Raw genomic sequence first — 14,565 nt, forward strand, 5'->3', positions numbered from 1 at the left:
ACTGCCTGTGGAAGGGTAGAGGCTTACCCTGTAGTCCTCTCCTGCCTCTGCTCCCACACACTTCCAGGAGGTGCAAAGCAGCTCCAGTGGTGTGGAGAAACAGATCAAAGACCAGCAATTCAAAGCTGTTCACCTCAGACAAGGCTGCAGCATGGACCCCTGGGCAGGCTCTTGTAAAGGACTCATATAACAACTAGGTCTTTATAACTGCCAAGATTATGCAGAAGACCACTGAGGCCACCAAAAAAGGAGGCACAGGATAAATTCAAGCCACTTGAGACTCAGATTTTCTAAGCCATGCCTCTGAGAGTTTCTGCACGTGTCAACCTTTCACAGGCAGTTTGGTGCAAATGCTGAGCAAATGTTGGCCTTTGCCAGGAATATGCTTTAGAGAACAGCGTGGACAAAGGCTAAGAAAAACTTTCACAAAAAGCACAGAAAACAGGAATTAATGGAATCCCTTCCCCAGCTGTGATTCGCATGTGTTTTAACTACTATTAACACAGACAAAAACAAATTCTCAGATAGTTTCTGCAATAGCAAAAGTGGTTGCTATTATAACAGGTTACGATTCAATGCTTCATTTTCTCTTATGCATTATAACTTACATCCAGCCATCTTTTAGTTGGCTCTGTCACCAAGTCCTGACTCCCTGTTAAGCCTCAGTCTCTGGCACTCACAACTAAAGCAATGAGACCACATCCTTAAACCTTATCCACTAAATGTGTTGGCTCTGAGAGCTTTTTCCAGAATTATGTCAACCCTCCACTTATCACTTATCTTCCAACCTCCTGCAAGTGCCCCTATTCACAACACTTTGTACATAGCCTGGGACTGTCAAAGACCATTATGCAACATATTAAAATGATTCTAATCTGCTGCTTCACACATAACTCCTCAATCACAGCTCATACTGACTCCAACCAGCAGGCTTATAATCTTTGTAGGACATTACAAAAAAACCCCACAACACAACACAACGAACAACAAAAGAAAAAACAACAAAAAACCCCTACATTTTCATTCTTTCTTATCCATAACATGTGCAAATATTACCTCATCCGTCCTTGAGCTGGCTCCAGAGATTAACCCAAAGCTGACATGATAGATGTCTAATTTAAAAAATAGCCCGTTTCCTGGCAGTTGATTTTATTGTCAGTTTTGTCTTAAACTTCAACTTTGGGTGTGACATTGCTACCAGAATTTCATATTTTTAAATTCCATTTCACTCTCAAAAGCTGAAGCCAAGGATGATGTCATGTGTGCTAGTAGCTTAGCCCGTATCTGAAGTGGGAGCTCAAAGATTAAAAGGAAAGTTTTCCTTGCAAAAACAAGAGCGGGACCAATAGGAAAAAGACTTTTGTAGGAAACCAAGGTGACACTATTTAACCTTCTGATTAGGTACAGCATTACGTGAGTCTTTTTAATTGAGGGAAAGTCACTTAAGCAGTTTACTAAGCAGGAAGTGGCTGCTGATGCCTATGGAAAGCAGGCTGCATGAGGTTTGAAGCAGCACCCTTTGAAGTGAATGGAAAGAGTTTTACTGAGCTCAGCGGAGGTACTGTGCATCTGCACTAATGCAATTCCAAGCACAATCTGACCCATGGGGATGAAGGGCACTGGCTAAATGGAAAAAATAGCATGAATCCTTTGTTTATGTTACAGAAAATCTCATATTGTATGCAATATTACTAAGAAATAAAATATCCTTTGCAGTGAAACAGTTTGTTCTTCCTAATCCAGTATTATTGTTACGCATGTGTTAAATCATAGGATACACATGGTTGTAAAAGCTGATTTATTAACTAACTAAAAATCAGAGGAGTACACCCGAGCGCCACCCAGCATCTGCTGAGACTCATGTCCCTCAAAAACAACCCATATGGCAAAGGAGGGTATAGGCTCAGAAAAACACTATTCCCAGCTGGTCAAAAGAAGCAAAACAGGTTTTGCTTTATAGACTACAGTATTTTGTTTGTTTTCATTAAACACACTTACTGATTTTAAACATCTGTATTTGTTAGCTTGTTTAGTTCTTTCAAACTTAAGAGTACAAACAGTGCCATATGTGCTCACTGCTGGCATTTCTGTTCCCCATGCTAACATTTGCCTCCAGAGCCAGGCTTATCTCTGACAACTTGGTAAACACGGCTCACGATGAAATCTGAACTATGCAAGGCACTTTGCTGCCTAGAGAAGGCAGAAGGGACACGTGGAAACCTCTCTGTTAAAAGCTATGCCAGCCCCTGTGGCTGAAGCAAAGCTGACATAGGGGGGATAGCATGTGGCCACCTCTGATGTCTCTGGTTGTTTGCTTACTCATAGTTTGCCTTTGCTGGATGGAATTTCTGCAGGCAGGTGGAAAGCAAAACTCCTGTGACTTCCACATCGTGCTCTCACATTATCATAGAGGCTGGTTTAAAGTGCAACGAGTAGCTTCTAGCAGTTGCATGAGGCAAGTCTACTTGCCTCAAGTCACAACTGGTCAAGAAGAAGATTAAGAAGTGGCTTGGCTTCAATGTATTAGTACTTTCACAGAGACAAAGCAGAATGCACTTCAGGGCTCTTTAATCTAACAGAGGATAGTCTCACAACTAGAAGACTCCAGCTGAACACATTTAAGCGATTAATTAGATGGGTTTTTAACAAAAGGAGTAATCATTATTACTGAACAAGCTGACTGGCACCAGCTACTAGGGGAAGTGATGTCTTACAGCTGGTTTCCTAGAAGGCAGGTTGTAGTCAAACAAGATACCAGTCCCAATACCACAACATTTCCGATGGACAGGACATCAGGCTGTGTATTCACCTTCACCCTGTATACTTCAGAAACCCAGTGGGCTGTGGATGCATCATTTACACTCCTCAGAAGTGTAAGGAAATTATAGTCATGGTTATTCTACCACTATGGGACCACCTGAGGAATAAAACACCTTAAATTCTGCTAACTTTTGGCAATTTGAGAAAAAAAAAAAAAAAAAAAAAAAAACACGACTCATGAAAGGTATTTTTATAGAGTGCCCTCATTTTGAATATTCAGGCCATTTTTTTCCAACCATTAATCTAATTCCAGGCCAGCCCCTTTTTCATACTATTTTGACTTCAACTCTTTTCTCTCTTATGATCAGCTTGTCATGTCTAATTTCAGTTTCTAACATATGCCTCCTTGGTAGGTGTATGGTCTTGGAACCTAGCCTGGAATTACACAATCTTAAGTTTTAGCACCCAACTTTCCTGCAGTGTAGTTAATACAAACGGGTACCTCTGAAGCAACGAGTCTGAGCTTCTTTTTTCACAGGTACTTTGCCCCTTCACACAGAAACCACAGATAAATTAAACATTTGTCTATATTCAAAATTACAGAAACAAATTTCTCTTTCTCTTATATGTGCAGCAGCTCTGCCTGCCTCTCTCCAGCAGATGGCATAGGAAATACTGATACTACAGAAAAGCTGGGGGAGCAGAGGCAGGAAGAGGGGGTGGTAGGTACATGTATACATACATTACTTCAAAGGAGAAGAAGAATGGTTAGTGGAATATATATATGTGTTTACACGGGAAAAGGGGGGGGGCAAAAAAATGGCATAGCTTATTTGGCAAAGGCTGCAGAAGGCAGAGGACAGAGGCAAATTGGGGTTGTGGCTACAGCAGAACTGGGGACAGCTTCTGCTGTTTGTGTGCAAGTGTATATACATGTTGGGGTGAGGGAGAATCATGCTGTGAATACTCTGAAACTTCTCCGAGTCCTCTCTGAACACACCCCTTATGAACCTGAAAGCAGCTGGATGAGATGACTAACAAGATGAGGTTGGGCAAGAGCTATGGTACAGTCTTGGTTCATTGAACATGCCCCAAAGGCAGGAATCCAGCTTTAGGACAGGTGTGTTACAGTCCTTCAGAAGTTCAGTAATCAATCCATCAGACCCACTGAATGTCACCACTATTCCTGGAGACTTTCTGAAGCCTCTCTCAACATTTCACTAAAAAAAGTGTGTGAAGTTGTCTCTTTTGCCCTTGCAGACTTCCCTACAAGGAGGCATCATTAGTATGAGCTGCTCAGAGAATGCACAGGTTTCTAAACATGTAGTTGATACCTTTTTCTTGCTCCTCTTTTTCCTACAACATCTCTTTCACTCCTTTTAATTCTTTAATACATAACTTTTTTGGGATTATTAAGATAATGACAGTTAACCCTTGGCACATCAGTAAGGATACGTATGTTAATCTGATTAGACTCAAAGTCCCCTAAAAGTGCTAAAAAACATCTGAGGGGATTATCAAAAGCTTCTAGGCAATGAAATATCTCAAGAAATCTGGCTTTACTCTCCTGTGTGTAGACTGTGGCTTGTATACATTTCTGAAATCAGGGGCAGGTGTCTGGGAATGCTACTGCAAAAAAAAAAAGATGCGGGGGGGTCTAATTCATATCACTTCACATCCCCTTCTGAATTTGCACCTCTTTCCATGTCCAACTATTGGGTGGTTTTTATTGCTTATTACGTTTTGAACTCAACACTGTGAAGATCAAATAAGCAGCCAGTCATCGATTAACTTTCCAGGCCAAATACTTCAATATTCCCAACACATATGCATCACAGGCATAAATGCTGGGGGCAGGGGGTGGGGAGGTGCTGGCGTGTGTATGTGTGTGTGTGCACATGTAGAAGGAACCAGGGGAACAGGCTGCTCAGTTAACGCACAAGTTTCCAAACATGTAGATTATACACTCTCTTTGTACCCCTTCTCCCCACAATCTCTCTCTCACTCCAAATGCAGGCAGAGACACATACACACACGTGCTCAACTTTGACATAAAATTGGGCCTGACTCTTGCTGTGAATGTAATTTTCATCTGCTGAAGGGCTCTCTTACGCTGCTCTTCTCTCAGCGGTCTGAAGGGGCCACCAGGTAAGGAGAATTTTGGCCCACCATGTTTTAAACCTCATCGCACGTGAGGGCCAAGAAGCAGCAATAGCTTCTCATTGTAAATTGTGCCTGTTATTGTAATTTATCAGGATCAAACAGTTGCTGGCTGCCCCCTTTCCATAAGATCCGGTTGCAGTGTCTATATCAGCATCAGGCAAAATCAAACATGGCTTGCGAACAGAGGTTTAGCGATAAATAAATCACCCCAGGAGCTTTAGAGAAATAAGCCTTCACACACACCAATGTTATGGTACTTGTCTTTATTTCTCTTCCAGCTTTCCTTTCTTTTCTTTCTCTTTTTTTTTTTTTTTTTTTAATTTGATTCACAGTGTTCTCATGACATGTGTTTTGCCTTATTCAGCCATTTGGAGTACAGGTGCATGACTGTGTTTTTGATGGAGTGTTGCTATTCTGGAGTGCTCCATCCAAAACACAATCCCACACATGTAATCCAAACTGCCGAAGATGAGTCAACCATCTTCCCTTTGCCATGATAATTAGACATTTTTTTTTGTTCATTCAAAGTTGCATAGTCCTTATTATTAGTTGCAGATGCCATGCTTGAACAATATTGTTGAATCTTGGAAGGCTTTCACACCGGGCTATTTTATCCCTCAGAGTGGAGGAAATTAACAAAAACCCAAGCTTATCCAGACTTATAAAATAAAATAAAATAAAATATTACACTGCAAGAAAACAATGGCACCTAAATACCTTAAAAATACAGTTGAAAAACACAGCTTAATATTCCTTTAAGTAAATACAGGAGCTCACCTGGGAAGGTTTGTTGTAATTAAGGGATTCGTGGAACAGCAGCTTCCAGTCTAATCCACACAGGCCACACATCTAAATGTCTTGTCTTTGAAAATATTTCAGTTTCTTATCACATTAGGAAAATGACCACTTCCCAGAAACCTGAAACAACAAAGAACCTCACAGGGTTTAAAATCCTTAAGCTAGGTGTTATTTTCCAGACAAATGCTTGCAAAAGGCAATATTCACAGGTCTTAATATACACTGGCTGAACCTTGGGACTGCTGGTGTTTATTTCTGGTACCTTAGGAGCTAATAGGCAATTAGTGGGGTAGATATGGAGAGAAAGAGAAGACAGGGGAAAGCAGGTGTCGTAGTCCTTTGAGGCTAAGCTTTAAGGACTATTTTAGTCTTTTGACAAGCCGATCTCTTGGTGGCATTTTTGGTACTAGGTGGGTGGCAGACAGGCACCAAATGTTCAGCTGCTGAAAATCTCTAAGTAATGACAGGTTGGATCTCTTCTTAAAGCACTGTTTACAAAAAAACAGTGCTTTAACAGTATTTCAGAGTGGTGAGGTTTTCCTTTCCATAGCACCCATCTGGGTTTTTGTTTTCTGTGCCAGAAAATCGGTTTAGATTATTTTTATTCCCAGATACAAAAAGTAAAGCAAAAAGAAGGACATCTGCTGACCCCAGAAAGGCTGCTGCACCAAGTACAGAACGACACCTCCTTGTCAAGTGTCACCAGCACAGGGCAATGAAGGAAATGTGCATTTATAAATGTCTTGTAGGTGAAGGATCTACACCCAGCCAAAATGGCCCCAAGCAGTTCTGGGGATGTGGCAGTAAAGAAGGAGACCTCAGATTTCTCTGACTTCCCCATTCCCTGGCTCTGGACTAAGAGCATCTGTACAAACAGCACAAGACCAAGGCCAGCATCTCCGTAAGAGGGAGAATGATGAGTGAGATGGTGACATTGAATCAACAAACCTGTTAACTTGCTTTGCACAGAGAACAGACTTCTACTAGTCACCCTGTTCTCCCCATCGATACCAGTTAACACATCCCAGGGCTTCTCTTATTACACATGGATGTTAGTATGGGAGGAGTTATTGCTTCACTGGCCAAAGACAAAAAAAAACAAAACAAAACAGGGTATATCCATATGCACCCATCTACCTTTTTTCCATTCACTGGGAAACAGAAACATATTTACCTGGGTAGTCCATGGATCAGCCAGAGGAGCAGAACTTGTATAGGCAATGATTCCTGCAAGGATTTTATTCTGTTCCCTCAGCTTTTCAGACCTCATGCTCCGTTCCCTGTGCAGGAATGTTAACACTGAACCTCATAGCACAGTTTCAAAGAAAATAAAAAATGCAGAGCAGATTAAATTAGTACAAAATTATAATGAGAAAAAAAGCTTGGGGAAAAAGGTAATTGGGATAAATGTCACACTCCAGCTCTCCTGTCCAAATGTACACTGTAACTCCATTTAGCCTGATGGAAATGCCATAGAAATACCACTAACAAGCCGTTTGGTTCACAGGAATACTGTTTATAGCAGGCATTAAGTCAGGAAAACTGTGGAATACATTATTGGTTAAAAAGTTAAATCAAACTCCTGGCAAATAAATTAACAGTTATTCCAAATTTTCTTTCTAAAATGTAGGCTAGAATATGGATAAGTAAGTGATCCACTAACAAAGTAATGTCTTTCCAAGCCAGAAGACAACCTCATCCAATAATGAACTGCTTAATGAAATTATTACCTCAGCAGCATAACTACAAGCCTCTTGCCAGAAGCTGCAAAGGGTCAAGCAGACTCTGCCCATCAAGCCTGAACTCGGGTGCTCACAGCTCTGCTGTTTCAATCTGTGCAAGGAGCCATCCATGTGTGCCTCAGCCTGGCACAGGGGCTGAGCTCCCGGAGCAAAACAGACTGGTGTGGGATTAGCATTAATTACAATACATGTCCACACCTGCTGCTGTGCCCCACTTCTGTCCTGGGGAAGACAGACCTGGAGCTGCCAGAGAATTGCCAGCAGTTACACACAGGTGAAGAACAGGCTGGAGGGACTGTTCTCATACACCTCCATATGAGCAAGGAGCACCATGTTCCTCGGTCGCAGCCACCACTGGAGCAGGACACACTTTAGTGCCGGGCTTCAAATGCTCCCAGCCTCTGACTGAGACAAATCTCAACGTTGTAGCTGCAGAGCAACTTCAAAACCATTCTGACTGATTCTCCTGAGATCTTTCTTTTTACTTCTTTACTTTAGCAGAGACTCCAACCCAAAATAGCCATCCTGCACTGAAAGTTGGGATAGACTGATCCTTGGCCAAGTGGGTGTTCAGGTTCCCACTGCTCCAATAACAGATAATTTTTAAAATCAACCCCCTGAAAAACCTGAAGACCTCCCAGTTGACACTAAAAAAACCATCCTTTTTCAGCCAGTAGGATATAATGTAGTGTTATGACTAGCTGTATTTTAGGGAGAAATCTCCTGTGGCAATCCTAATGCTACCTTATTTTCAGAGGAAAATGCTGAAAATAGCAAATCTATCAATTAAGATCTTAGGCTGCTTCTGTGCTGACAAATGTAACCACACTTGCCATACTGTGCTTTTTTGGATACTTATCTGCAGTTAAATGATGTTCCCCTAAATTAGCTTTTTAAGATAAACACACATGCATGTGCTGTTTATTGTATTTAAAAACACACACACACACAAAAAAGTTGAGCACGGAGAAAATACTTCAAACTGCATTTGGAGAGTGACCTAAGATGTGGGAAAATTGTCTATTGCTTATGTTATTTTTTCACCCACTTTTGAGTGCTTTGAGGCTACATTTCCCCTGAGTTATGACAGATATTGCCACCCACCTTAGTTCTTCCTGCCTCTGCCCTAACAGAACCTCTTTGTTGTTTTATCTAATCAGATTCAGAGGCCCTGCTAGAGTTGGCTCTTTCAGACTGTTCAAAGCGGTTATATTTCTTATTTCCCAGGCTTCTGAAGAACTAAAAATAACCAAGTGAAAATCTGAAATGCAAAGCTAATATTCTTGCCAGTGTCAAGCAGAAATGTTGTCAGGATTAACGAGAGATTTTACAGATCTGAAAAACCTGAATAAATCTGAACACTTAATTTTTCTTTGCTGAGTTTTCTGAGTTTAATCTTTCCTAAGCTACTAAGAATTTTTTATAAAAATATTTACTTTAATTTTTTCTGAGCTAAAGATATGTGGTGTGTCTTCACACTTTTCTCTCTCACAAGAGAAAAATTTGTTATTAAACTTTCTATATACAAAGGAGAATATTCATGGCAGATGAAGGCTTGTAGTTCAAATTACTTTAGGGTGAAAGTAACCCAGGTTGTTTCTCCAGTCCCTGTGGAGTAAAGTAGTCATGGCTGTGCTGCCTGATGCCAAGTACTGAGAAATTTTACTGGAAAAGAAGTACCTGCAGTTGGCACAGGGCAGGATCATTAGGCTCATGCAACTGTCCTATGGTTGGTCACACCAGCCATGTTTTAATCTATCTTTGCACAATAATTTTCCCAGGATTTGTTAAAAGCAAAAGCTCATAATAGGAGGGATCTTGCTGCACTGTCTGGATTATGCAGTAGAGCAATGTTTCCCAACAAGTTTATAGAGGTGAGGAAATGGAAGAAAAAGCAGTGTTAAATGTTGGCAAATGCACTTCTTTTAAGTTGAGAGAGTGAGAAGCAGCTGTAATTACTGACTGCAAACATCTACCCTCTTGAATGAACTTAACTGCTTACATTTGCTGTCAGTAGCACAGTTTTCCTTATGATGGGGAACTCCTGTAGTCAGTAATTACAGCAACTTTGCTGCTCCCCCAAAAAGCTGGGAACCTGAGGCACAGTGTTAAGGCAATTAAGCATTTACACAAATGAGCCAAAGGGAAGATCCGTTTTCAAAAACTCAGAGAAACGGTGCATGTCTGCTAACTTCCAGAAACTGGGAAACGGCCAGCAACAGGACAGCCCAGCTTCTAAACCTGCAGCTCAGTTCAAGGGACACAAGTATGAAGCAGAAATAAGATTAGCGACCAGACTAAGCCTCTGGAACCATTTGAAACACCACACACAATTTATTTCTCAGCCCGTGGAGAAACTGCATGATGGAAAAGACTCAGTGAGTCAGAAGCTAAGCTGAGTTCAGGCAAGCTACCCTAACACACTTGACCATAAATCTGGCCCTCGGGATCTGAGGACTACAGTTAATCGGTGGCAGAACAAAATAAGACCTGCAGTAAAACAAAAATAAAAGTATTAAAAATTATCCTTTGAACTGAAATTACAGTTCGGTGAACTATTTTATAGCTAATCCTAACTTGACAATGCCAGACTACTGTTTTCCCTTCCACAAAATACAGTTTCACAAAATGTTTCCATTTTCTGTGCAACTTGCACTGGAAAGGATTTTTATTGCATAGTCATGCAAGGAACTATTATCACAGTGGGCACGCAGAGAGGATGCAGTTTTAACTTTGTAATTCACCACTGTTTGTTTGCTTTTCATTCAGTATGAAACTGTTAACCTCTAAAAAAACATAACCAAGAATATGGCTAAATATTTATTATCATAATCTCGTATTTCACATATTTGTGAGTTCAGAACTGAAACCCTATCTAAAGCAATGTCTCAGCCAAAGTGGATGTGGCAGACGTTTTGTCTCTTTCTTATTTGATGTCTTTTTCCCCATTGACATTTACAGATGACGCGGATCTGAAACTAGATGTGCAAAAGCAAAAGTATAGATATTTTATACCTTTTAATTTTACCACTAATTCTTTGAAATTATTATACCAATATGTGAAGCCTTATATTTTACCAATCTGAAGGGAAAGAAGCATGTTGGGTGTACATGTGCCACGCATTTAAATGAGAAGCCGGTGACTACAAAATCTGGTTTCACCTGAGTCAATAAAGGCTTCCCACCCGTGTCAGTGGAGCCAGATTTTTACCTTACAATCCGGGGCTCTCTCCAGCAGGATCTATTTCAGAATCTGTGCCCACCCTTCTGCTTTGTTAGCACTGCCACCCAAATTGCCACGTTCCTGGCTGAAATTCACGCCTAGCCCTGCTCTCCGCTGTTCTTCAGCTCCGCTGTGAAGAGCTCTAGAGAAAACTGCTCCAACTGGTTGGCATTAGAAGGAAATGAAAATCTTTTAAGTGGCTATTGTGCATGTCATTTGAATGCACTGGATGACATTTCAACACCAGGCAATGCCTCCTCTCCACCACAGCCATCAAGAGTGGTTTGGGTTTTTGTTTCGGTTTGGTTTTTTCTTCCCACATGGGCACTGAGGTTTCCAAGAGCATTGATCCCTCTGCACATTTTTCTATACTTTGTAGAAGCCTCTTTCTTTGAACATCTTTCTGCAAACAGAAAGGCTTCAATGTGCAACAGTTTTTCAGCAGCTTGCAGGACCGAGCCCTTGATGTGACTATTTGATCATACATGAAGTAACTCCGATGATCGATGAATGATGTCACAGCCATCACTTTGAAGTTAGCAACAAAATTTGCATTGGCTTGAATCGGAGCCGGATCAAGGCAAGCAGCACCAGACTGACATCCCTTAATTAACTTCCATATCTCGTTAAATGCTCATGCCTGGCTCCATGCTTTTTCATGAGACGAGGGAAAAGAGCAAACGCTGGGATCCGACGTTTCCACCAGCAGAAGGCTGCCACACTTAACAAATTGTCCCAGTATATTGGTTTACGTGGGCATCCTGTCCTTGATCAGCTCCCACATTTCCCACAGACAGCAGCAGAAGTTGTGCAGGGAGATGAGACAAACGAGCCATCCTTTCCAAATGGAAATACAATACCCCATCTGCAGAGAAGAGGCCTGACTGAAGGAAGTGCTGCAGCACCTTCAGCAAAGCCAATTCCTATAGGCTTGGGTGGAACACGTGGAGCTCGTGTTTCTCTGCTCCTTTGAATTTCAGGTGTGGTTTGTAGTGGCATAAAGAAATCTGGGCTACACAAGGGCCGCGCTGGAAGCAGCGTCTTTGTCTCTGCAGCTAGCAGGAAGCGAGAGACAGCAGGAACATTTCAACTGGTTTCTCAACTCGCAACGAGCACCCAACACTCGCTGAAGAAAACTTCCTTTCGAAATCTCTCCAAGTCTGCTCAGCCTAGAAGCAAAACGTGTGTGTGTGTGTGTGTGTGTGTGTGCGTGTGCGTGGACAATGCCCGTTTGTATTCTTAAGTGAGCTTGTTTTATTTTCCCATTTACCGAACGCTGGCGTAAAAATTCCTAAAGCAACGTGACTCTCACAACAAACACAACTGACAGGCCCGAGCTGGGGAGCACACGCAGGCACAGACTGCAATTGTGCTGCGGTTATTTGAGAGACAGTGGTCAGGGAAACAGGGGCCATTAATTTCTCTGGCGTTCTTTAAACACTTCCAGAGATGTGCTACAACGCGTTTAAAGCACAGCGGCCGCAACCCCAGGCTGGAGCGAAGCCGGAGAAGGGGATTTCTGTGTGAGAGTGAGAGGGGAGGGTTTGGTTTCGACCTCTGCATGAGGGAAAGCAGGACGCCTTTAACCCTTTCCACCTCGCTGCCGGAGCAGCTCAGCTGCGGGAGCCCCGGAGAAGGGCGGGAGGCCAGACGGGAAGGCTGCCCTCAGCCCGGCAACCGCCTCAGCCCCCGGGAACGAGGGCGGCCCCCGCAGGGGCCTGGCGTGGCCACCGAGCGCGGCGACAAACCGAGCGCGGCTGCAAACCCGGCGCTGCACCCGCGGCGGCTCCCGGGCGGCGGGAACCCCGACCCGCCGAGCTGGGGGGGGCAGGAGCAAGGGCAGCAGGGGAACGGCCCCGCGGGGGCAGGAGCAGAGCGCCCCGGGCCCGCCCCGCTCCCGCTCCCGGCCCCGCTCCGGCCGGCGCTCCCGCCGCGTCACGTGGCCGCAAGGGCACTTCCGCCTGGCGGCCGGGCCGGGCCGGGCCGGGCAGGGCCTGGGGAAGCGGCGGGTCCGGCCTCCCGGGTCCGGCCTCTCGGGTCCGGCCTCTCGGGACCCGCCCCCCGGTTCCGGCCTCTCCCGCCCCTGTCACGTGGCTGCGGCGACAGGCAGCGCCGGCGGGTCACGTGGCCCGCGGCCGGTTCTGGCGGGCGGTACGGTGGCCGGGAGGGTTTCCTAGGCAACCCCGCCACGCCGCCCGGCAGGGAGCGAGGCGGTGGCGGCCCAGGAGGGCCCGGCCCGGCCCAGGTACGCTCCCGGCGCCCCGGCCTCGGCTCCGAGCCGCTTCCTCTCCCGTCCCCTCGGGTGGCGGCACCGAGAGCCCCCTCCCGCCTCGGCCGGCGCTCGTCAGGCCGGGCGACAAGGGGGCTGGGGTTGCGAGGCGCAGGGCCCGCTGCTGCCTGGGCGCCGTGTGCTGCGGGGGAGGAGGGTCAGGTCCCGGCCGGTCCTGGCTCCGGGGTGATTAAAAGCTTACGTGAGGTGTGTTCGGCTGCATGAGCTTCCCTTCATCCTTGTGGTTTAGCCGTACCTTCCCCAAACTGCTGCTTTCTGCACCGTTAGCAGCGTGTATCCATCCCAGCAAGGGGCTTCTTTGTTTTGCAACCTGTAAAGTCATTGGTGAGCCTTCGACTCCAAAGGTACGGCTGCACAGGACTTGTGCTGAGCGTCGTGTTTGTCTGCACTCTGCTGTTACGGAAATTGGCTTATTTGTTGTCCTTCTGAAAAATGAAGTCTTGTTTTGTTAGAATTTATAAAAGCTGTAATTGTAAAGTAGACAGAAGTACAGATAATGTCAGAGGAATCAGTTTGTTTTTCTGGCAAGGCTGAAGTTAAGTATTTTCCTCTTCCTGAAGTAGTTGGCACAGCTTGTAAACTGTTAAAGCATCTAGTGTTTAGCATCTAGTGTTCTTTGATGTAAAAGTATAAAAGGATACTGGATTATGTGTGTCAGGAGAGGTGACATTCTTAATCTACTTACCATGTTTTCAGAGATATTGTCCAAGTGATTACGTAAGTCTATCTTACTCAATTCAAAGTCTGGGCAGTCTGCTATAACTTTTTTATTGTTTATCTGCTAAAGCCAAAATATCGGGTGGTCTATGGATGAATAAGGAGTGAAAACAGGAAGCAGTTGTCACAGCTCGCCTGACAAAATCAATTTACCAGGTAGGTAACAGTGTATTGAGAGGGCTCCATATTGGGATAAATTTTGTTTAATGGTAAAAGCATTTCTGTGAATGTTTAGCCCTTTTATGTTTATGTAGCACTTCTCGGCCTGGAAGATGCTGGGGTAGGTTAATGCTGCCATACATGTGCAGTTTTGAAGGTAGCCAGATGTGTGGAGCAGTGTGATCTACAAAATCTTTGTAGCATTTGGAGTGTGGAGCATATTTTATACCTGAGAAGTCAACACAGACTTTTGGGAATGGGAGAGGGACAAGTACCAGTGGCTTTCTGTGTCAGGGCAGATCAATTCAAATGTCATCCTCTAATCTTAAAAGACTTTCATGCATTTATTGTTTACTAAGTCCTAAGCACAGCAGAGATGATGAAACAAAATTTATAATGCCAGATGTCTCCGGTTTTGGAGAAGAAACATAGAAAGGAATTAAAGCCTTTAAAATGGATGGGAGGTATTACTGCAGAGGGTTCTTGTTTGATCATTGACAAAATGCTTAATTGTGGGAAGCTAAGAGAGCTGTCTTTTGAAGAAAAATGTAAAGATGGTGAAAGGAATCATATTTTACTTATCCCTCAAAGTTTGGTTTCCAACCCAAAAGCTATTGGTTTGGAAATTAGTATTGTGATTAATAAAGGATTTAAGTAATCCAGATATGTTTGCACTGATTGTCTCATTCAGGAAATAATTTATATTAGGGGTG

At 43.8% G+C, this 14,565-nt stretch overlaps 1 protein-coding gene across 5 annotated transcripts in view; it reads left to right on the top strand.

The window, feature by feature from the left end:
* The first annotated feature begins 13,118 nt into the window (after positions 1 to 13,118).
* CEP162 (centrosomal protein 162) overlaps positions 13,119 to 14,565 on the top strand; it is a 45,674-nt gene continuing 44,227 nt past the window's right edge. For 4 of the 5 annotated variants that reach the window (XM_051614765.1, XM_051614767.1, XM_051614768.1 and 1 more), the window contains exons 1-2: positions 13,119 to 13,320; positions 13,764 to 13,849. The gene's annotated coding sequence lies outside the window, so the exon portion shown is untranslated. Of the gene's footprint in view, positions 13,321 to 13,741; positions 13,850 to 14,565 lie in introns of those variants that run through there. The other variant, XM_051614766.1, reaches the window with a different exon arrangement.

This window comes from Apus apus, chromosome 3, assembly GCF_020740795.1.
Source record: "Apus apus isolate bApuApu2 chromosome 3, bApuApu2.pri.cur, whole genome shotgun sequence".
Classification (NCBI taxonomy): domain Eukaryota; kingdom Metazoa; phylum Chordata; class Aves; order Apodiformes; family Apodidae; genus Apus; species Apus apus.